Source organism: Apium graveolens, chromosome 9, assembly GCF_009905375.1.
Source record: "Apium graveolens cultivar Ventura chromosome 9, ASM990537v1, whole genome shotgun sequence".
Taxonomy (NCBI): Eukaryota; Viridiplantae; Streptophyta; class Magnoliopsida; order Apiales; family Apiaceae; genus Apium; species Apium graveolens.
Window position 1 is genome coordinate 166,238,828 of NC_133655.1, and position 8,871 is coordinate 166,247,698.

At 36.2% G+C, this 8,871-nt stretch overlaps 1 non-coding gene across 1 annotated transcript; it reads left to right on the forward strand.

Annotated features, from left to right (window-relative positions):
- Positions 1-1,382: 1,382 nt before the first annotated feature.
- Positions 1,383-1,489, forward strand: LOC141687551 (small nucleolar RNA R71). Its single transcript, XR_012561047.1, has one exon. It is a non-coding gene; the product is annotated as a small nucleolar RNA R71 (small nucleolar RNA).
- The last annotated feature ends 7,382 nt before the right edge of the window (positions 1,490-8,871 follow it).

Sequence of the window (8,871 nt, forward strand, 5' to 3'; positions counted from 1 at the left end):
CAAGACATCCTCCACTATACCTCGTGGATAAGCGATGGAACGATCAGCTAGTTGTAATGACATGTATGTTGGTTTCGGATCAGGCAGACCAATCTTCTTGAAGATAGATAAGGGCATCAGATTGATGCTAGCTCCTAAATCACATAAACACTTGTCGAACGACAAGTTTCCGATGGTGCAAGGAATAGTGAAGCTTCCAGGATCTTTAAGCTTCGGAGGCAACTTCTGTTGCAGCACAACACTGCATTCCTCCGTTAGAGCAACGGTCTCTAAGTCTTCGAGCTTCACTTTTCGAGAGAGAATACCTTTCATAAACCTCGCATAGCTAGGCATCTGTTCAAGAGCTTCAGCGAAAGGTATGTTGATATGAAGTTTCTTGAACACCTCCAAAAACTTCTCAAACTGCTTATTTAGCTTCTTCTTCTGCAGCCTTTTAGGAAAAGGAGGTGGAGGACAGTTCTGTTTCTCCCCTGTATTACCCTCAGGAGGAGTGTGTTCCCAGTAGTCTTCCTTGATTCCACCTCTGCTTCCTTCTGCATATCTTCTTCAGCCAAAACTTCAGATTCTGGAACTTGAGATTTTTCAGGGCTTACACCCTTCCCAGACCTTAATGTTATGCCTTAACCTGCTCTTCTGCTTCCTTCTTGCCTGGAACTTCTGTATCACTAGAAGGCATTTCTGGTAGTCGATTCAATAAGGCGTTAGCAATTTGTCCTATCCAGTTCTCCAGATTCTGGATAGAAACAGCCTGGCTTTGGCATATAAGAGCCTGGTTTCTGCACATAAACCGCAACTCCTCCAATTCAGATTTTTCATTCGAAGATAGACATGCACCATGAGTTTGTTGTTTTGGTGTAATTTGTTGCTGAAAACCAAGAGGGTTGAATAGCTTATTTCCAAACTGCTGGAATGGCTGTTGCATCGCATTCTGATTGTTGCTCCAGCTAAAGTTAGGATGATTCCAGTTGTTAGGATGATAAGTGTTTGGAACTGGTTGCTGTGATCTCTGAAAGTTGCTCATAAACTGAGATGAGTCACTAGATATAGCGCATTGCTCCGTCACATGCAGACCTGCAGATAGCTCACAAACACTAATTCTCTTCTTAACACCATAGTTAGCCAGAGAATCGATCTTTATAGACAACGCCTTTAGTTAAGCAGTGATAGCCGTAGCTGTATCCATTTCAAGAACTCCTGCTACCTTGCCATGTGGACATCTCTGGGTTGGATAATGATATTCATTAGCAGCCATCAGTTCAATTAGATCATAAGCTTCCTCATAGCTCTTTCCCCATAATGTTCCGCCTGCTGCTGCATCGAGTATGGGTCTGGACTGTGCTCCCAACCCATTATAAAAACAATTGATGATCATCCAATCAGGCATTCTATGATGAGGACACTTCCAAAACATCTCCTTGTAGCGCTCCCAAGCTTCATATGAAGATTCTCCTGATTGCTGCGCAAATTGAGTAAGAGCATTCCTGATCACAGCTGTCTTCGCCATAGGGAAGAATTTAGTAAGAAATTTCTGAGCAAGATCCTCCCAAGTAGTAATCGAACCAGCTGGTAGCGAGTGTAACCAGCTCTTAGCTTTCTCCTTCAGAGAGAATGGGAATAGTCTCAGCTTTATAGCATCTTCAGAAACTCTATTGAACCTGAAGGTGTCGCAGATCTCAATGAAATCCCTAATGTGCATATTGGGATCTTCAGTTGGAGAACCCCCAAACTGGATTGAATTCTGCACCCATTAAATTATGCCAGGCTTGATCTCAAAGGTATTAGCTGTGATAGCTGGCCTGACAATGCTAGATTGAATGTCATTGATCTTGGGTTGAGAAAAATCCATCAAGGCTTTCGTTCATGCTGCTGGATCTCCCATTGTAATGAGTACCTGAAACACAAACAAATAAACCGTGAAAGTAAAAGAATCTGAGTCAGTGAACTTTAACGACCACTGATGATAAGCACATAAACTAAAAATTAACACCAAGTCCCCGGAAGCGGCGCCAAAAACTTGTTAGGGCGAAAACATGCGCTAAAATACACGCAAGTATACGTGATCGCAAGTAATATAGAATATCTTCTAGTTCGTTCCCACAGAGACTCTATTAAGTTAAATTCAGAATGTGCACCTATATATCAATGTATGATTATCCTTCACTGCTAAGACAATTATCAAATAAGGGTTTTGATTAACTAAGATATTAACTAACATGCAATTAGCTACGAGAATAAAAGATTGAATAAACAATATAAGACAAACATGGGATTCTAACTTCATTAAATACTTCATTCAAATTTTATATTTTTAACCCTAACATTTGATGGTGATGACACTAATCAGATAACACGAAACCGATAAATGCCAACTTTTGTTGCACGAGTACCATTCTACCAGACATCCACAAAAGAGATAGAAGCTGAATAGGTACCAATTATATTGAGACCCTATATGTCTATAGAATTTGACAACATAACGGTTTAAGCACAAGTTATCTATCTTGATTACATAGGGCAAGTAAGATGGTTAAAATTACCTACGAATCATGCATAACAAATACATGAACCTATGCTAGCATGGCAAGTTCTAACCCTCTATATTCACTGTCTCTTCAATAGAGATTAACACACTATCTATTATGTTAGCTACGCACATAAGACGATTAAGCACAACCAATACTAGGATATCAATCAATCACCACATACCAAGATATCAAAACAAATTAATTATTGAAATCCATAAGTAAATCCGCTAGAACCCCATGATAACGATTAGCCCATAATTGAACTCATCATCACCATGGGTTCCAATGAAAGCATGGTATAAAACAAGGTCTTAATAAACTGAATAATAATTAAAGTACGAATAAACAAGATCTAGGTTCAACAAGAATGAAAACGAGCATCCTAAGTTACAACTAAATCAAAGAATCACAAGTTGCAATTAAGATCTTCTTTTTCAGAGTTGTTTTGTGCTTCTAGGTCTTCTCCTTGGTATCCCAATCTTCCCGGATGATGAAAACCCTTTTTAAAGTAAATATACACCCCTAGTGGACCTGGACCCTTAAAATCGTCAAATTCCACTCAAATAAGGCCTTTTCAGCAAAATCAGCGACCAGCCGCACCTCAGGCGGCCGCCTCAGCTCTCCATGGGGGTGCCTCAGCTCCCAAGCGGCTGCCCCACATCCCAGGCAGGCGCCTGCAGCCTGTCTGGAAAAATTCTGATGAATCTTGTTTTGGCCATAACTTGAGTTCTACTCGTCAGAATTAGGCGATTCAACTGCTCACGCGAAGCTAACGAGATTCTCTACGACTTGACAATGGACTTGGCTTCCAAATCTGATCAATTTTCATCATATTTCCTTTAAAAGCTCCTTTCTTCATTTAACTGATACCTGAAATACAATAACACAAAAACACATAAAAATACCAACAACTTGAGTCCAAAACACCAATTTAAGCTTGTAATAAAGCGTTCCAAGTGGATATAAAATCCACTTATCATTATTTCATACCAGGCCCTTGGAGCTTATTTTAGTCCATAGAGTTCTTTATCCAATTTATAGATATGATCAGGATATTTTGGATCTATGAACCCTCGAGGCTGTTCAACATAAAATTTCTCTTCAAGTTCACCATTCAGAAATGCACTCTTTACATCCATTTGGAACAATTTAAACTTCTTGTGAGCAGCATAGGCTAGAAAAATTCTGATTGTCTCAAGCCTTGCAACTAGAGCAAAAGTCTCATTATAATCAATGCCTTTTTGCTTTGAATATCCTTTTGCAACCAGCCTTGCTTTATTTCTCATAATGATGCCCTCACTATTAGTTTTATTTTTGAACACCCACTATGCACCAATAAATGATATTTTCTTTGGTTTTGGCACAAGAGTCCAAACTTTGTTCCTTTTAAATTCAGTAAGCTCATATTGCATTGTTGTGACCCAGTCAACATCTTGAAGATCTTCTTCCATTTTCTTCGGTTCAATTTGAGATAGAAAAGAATGGTAGAGACATTCATTTTGAGTGGCTTTTCTGGTTCTTACACCACTATCAGGATTTTCAAAGATTAACTCAGGTGTGTGTGTGATTTAGACCATTTTCTTGCAGATGGAAGTTGACTTCTTGAATTAGAACCTCCTTGTTCCATGAGATCTCTAGTAACTTTTCGACTTGTACCACTATCATTTCCTGATGCTTCCCCTAAATCAGTATTTCCAGTGCTATCAGTACTTGATCCATTAGTATTTGAGGAATGAGAGTCTGATGAATTATTTACTGATGTTTCTTGTATTGAATCACTTGTAGAAGACTCTGGATTTGAATCATGTTGCTCCCCCTCAACATGTGCTTCAGTATTTGCATAATTTCCATTGTCATGTGGATCATCAGAGTTTAGAGTGATATCATGATTTACTGTATCAGGACTTTTCAGAATATCAGGATTTAACTATTTAGCATACGGTACTTCATTTTCAAATCTCAATTCATCATGGTCATCTGCATCTTCTAGACCTATGAATTTCTTGTCATCACAAGAGATATGTATAGATTCCATGACTGTCCTTGTTCTCAGATTGTAAACTCTAAAGGATTTTATAGACAATGGATATCCCACAAAAATGCCTTCATCTGCTTTTAGATCAAATTTAGTAAACTGTTCTGGATGATTTTTGAGAACAAAACATTTGTAGCCAAAAATATGAAAGTACTTCAAATTTGGCTTCTTTCCCTTCACCATCTCAAATGGTGTTTTACCATGCTTCTTGATCAAATTTACATTTTATTTGAACCAAGCAGTTTGCACATCCTCAGCCCAGAAGTAGGTAGGCAATCTTGCTTCTTCTAGCATGGTTCTTGCAGCTCCTATGAGAGTCATATTTTTCCTTTCAACAACTCCATTTTGTTATGGAGTTCCAGGGGCAGAAAATTCTTGTTTTATCCCCTTGTATTTGCAGAACTCTTCCATAGAACTGTTCTTAAATTTAGTTCCATTATCACTTCTGATGATTTCTTTGTATGTTGATCATTTTTCCAGTTCTCTCAAATAATCAAGAAGAATGGATGGATATTTATCCTTGGTATGCAGAAAGTATACCCATGTGTATCTTGTATATTCATCAACAATTACAAGTGTATCTTTTATCAGTTCCATTATCACTTCTAATGATCTTCACTTTGTATGTTGATCCTTTTTCCAGCTCTCTCACATGATCAAGAAGAATGGATGGAGATTCATCCTTGGTGTGCAGAAAGTATACCCATGTGTATCTTGTATATTCATCAACAATTACAAGTGTATACCTCATCTTGGCAATAGACATAACATTGACTAGACCAAAGAGATCAATATGAAGTAGATGATATGGTTCAAGAATAGAAGATTCAGTTTTACTCTTAAAAGATGTTTTCCTTTATTTTGCTTTTTGGCATGAGTCATATAAGCCATCAGGAGTAAATACTGCATTGGGCATTGATGTTTTTGAAATTGAGATGAGAAAATCTTCTATGCCAGTTCCAGCTATCTTCCACAGATGCTCTACTAAGTAGACAAACTTTTAATCCATCAGTATTTGTGGAGACCCTGACTTTATATAGGTTACCATGTATTACACCATTCATTCCAATCTTGCCATCAGACTTACTGACAATTTCACAATGTTTTTCATAAAAATTCACATGGTAACCTTTGTCACAGATTTGACTCACACTGATCAAACTATGCTTGAGTCTTGCAACTAGAGCTACATTCTCAATAATGACATTCCCAATTTTGATTTTGCCATATCCCAAGATTTTTTCTAAGTTGCCATCTCCATAAGAAACACTTGGGCCAGCCTTTTCCTTAAACTCTGATATCATGGTTTTATAACCAGTCATATGTCCTGAGCATCCACTGTCCAAGACTAGAGAATTTCTCATGTTACCCTGTAATCAGTAATTAAATCAGTTAGTATTATTAAGGATCCAGACTTGCTTGGATCCTTTGGCCTTTTTAAGTTTGTTAACATATGTAGCAGAAGAGTTCATATCAGAGTTTATGTTAACATTCTTACTATCGGTATTTACACATGCAGAAACAATTTTTGCTTTATTTAAAGAGGGTTTCAGTTTATAGTAATCATAATATAACTATGATACTCTTTACATGTATAAATAGAGTGCCACACACTACCACAATGAAAGCAAGGATGCTGTGGTTTATATCTAACTGTTCTATTCCTAAACTCTGATTTTGAATGAACAATATCTATCTCTTTATTCTTCCTGCAAGAATTAGCAAGATGATTAGTACTACCACAGTTCAAGCATGTATTTCTAAGAGCACTGGGAACAGTTTTATAAGTACCATTTTCATTAAAACCTACTTTACCATTCCTGTTTTTCTAGGCTTTTTCTCCTTATCCTTAATGTGTAATTCCTTCAGCTTTTGCTTAAGCTGTTTCTGAGTCATTAAACCAATATTTATTGATCTTGTGTGAACTTGTTCACTCTTATCAGTAGTTAAGTTTGACTTAGGTGCTGAGGTTGAATTCAACATCCGCACTTGAATTAAACTTAATAGGTTTCATCTGAACCCTAGTATCAGTATTTACTAGTTTAGTACTCTCAGTTTCTTTTCCACTTTTTTTATCAGAATTAGATCTATTAGAATATCATAATCCTGATCCCCAACAGCCATTCTCTAAAATTTCTTGAGTTGTTTTTTCTGAGTTAGTCCAAAGCTTAAAAACCTCTTTTTCTTTAGCTAACTCCTTTTCTAGATAAGCATGTTTTTTTAACAATTTTTCTTTTACATAAACAACATTATCTCTTTCTTTTTAAATTCCTAGCATGGAAAGCAACTCAATTTCTAGGTGATCATTCCTTTTCTTTAACTCATAGTTTTCACTCTTGATTCTATTATTCTCTAAAGTTTGATCCCTACAACTAACATCAAGAGATTTAAGAAACAATCTTAATTCATAGATATCATCAGTATCAAAAGCAAGTGTAGTTTGAGGTACCTTTAATTCAGCATTATCATCCTCATCTTCAGCATTTGCCATGAAAGCATAGTTAACACCATCATCTGAATCTGATGAATCATCCCAGTTTTTCTTCTTTGTGATCAAGGCTTGTTTCTTCTCAGCTTTTGGTTATCTGTAGTTAGCTGCAAAGTGTCCAATTTCATCACATTTATAGCACATTTCCTTTGACTTTTCATATTTTCCAGACTTTGATTCCTTCCAATCAGTATTTCTTCTGTCATTCCTCTTATCAGAGTTTGAGGAACTGGAACCTTTTCTGGAAAACCTTTTTCCTTTCTTGAAGTTCTTGTCGACCATCTGCTTGAAGCTTTTAACCAATAGAGCAGCCAATTGTTTCATGTCTTCATTGTTATCATGATCACTATCAGTATCTGATTCACTATCAGTATTTGAGTCATCATCAGAGTTTAACGACTCAATATCAGACTTTGCAATCATAGCTTTTCCGTTGGAGTAACCTTTTCTCTTATCTTTCTCCTTTGGCTTCTCTTCAAATCTAAGTGTAATTGGTCTGGTCTTGGATCCTTTTCTCTTACTTTTTTGCTCCCTCTCTAGTTCATGAGTCTTCAATATGCCATAGATCTCATCTAAAGATGTTTCATCAAGTTCATAATTATCCCTTATTGATGTGACCTTAAAGTCCCACTTTTCAGGGAGTGCAAGTAGAAACTTCAATTTTGAGTCCTCTAAATCATATTCCTTGTTGACAAGAGATAAGTCATTCAACAACTTTTGAAATCTATCATAGATCTCGTTTAAGGACTCATTATCTCTCGAGTCAAAGTACTCATATTCTTGAGTAAAATAGTCCTCCTATTTTTCTTGATAGCAGTAGTACCTTGACACTTTACTTCTAAAGCATCCCAAATTTCCTTTGCTATTTTACATCCAATAACCCTATTGGACATAACACAATCAAAATTCCTATACAAAATATGTCTTACTTTTGCATCTTTCATAATATATGAAAGATCTTCAGGGAATATTCATTCTTATCTTTATCAACCATCTTTCATCTTCACCAGCACCTGATACTGCCACCTTCATTGGCCTATGAGGGCCATCATAAATCGTGCTTAGATATTCAGGATCTGTATCTTCTAAGAACATGGCCATCCTAACCTTCCAGATTGGATATTCATGTATCTTTAGGATTGGAACCTTAATAGTTTCATACTTACTCATATTATTGCTAATATGTGGTGTGGCTGGGGGTGGAGGTGGTGGATTATGTTATTGTTCTTTGTCTACCATTAAAGATTGATTGTCATATCTTAAACTGTTTGTATACTAATAGCAAACTCAGATACCAATTGTTAGGTCCGTAATATAACTGTAAAGGGGGTGAATACAATTTGTTCAAATAATTCGATAAATCTTAAACATAATCAACAGTTTTTATATTAACAGATAAAAACTGATTACAGAAGTACTCTCTCAAAAGATGAACAATTATCCTTGAGAGTTGCTAGGTTATCTGAGAGATATATTAATTCATTAACTTATATAGAGTAAACCTAATATCTGCTTATATAGTGCACAGTTACACAATCAATAAGGAATCCTATTCTATTACAGTAAGGAAACCTAATACATATCCATGTATGATTGATTCTGAAATAAAGTCCTTCACCGCCTTCAATTTTGTAATCATTTTCCTTCTCGAATATCTACTGAAGTGACTAAATCCTAATGACATCAAATGATGATCATCAAGTACTGATAGATAAGTACTAATGACGTCACCTTCAGTAAATACTGATATTAAGTCCTAATAATAAACTCTGATAGTTTCTATCCTTATATCATCAATTATATCTAACATTATGAACAAAATG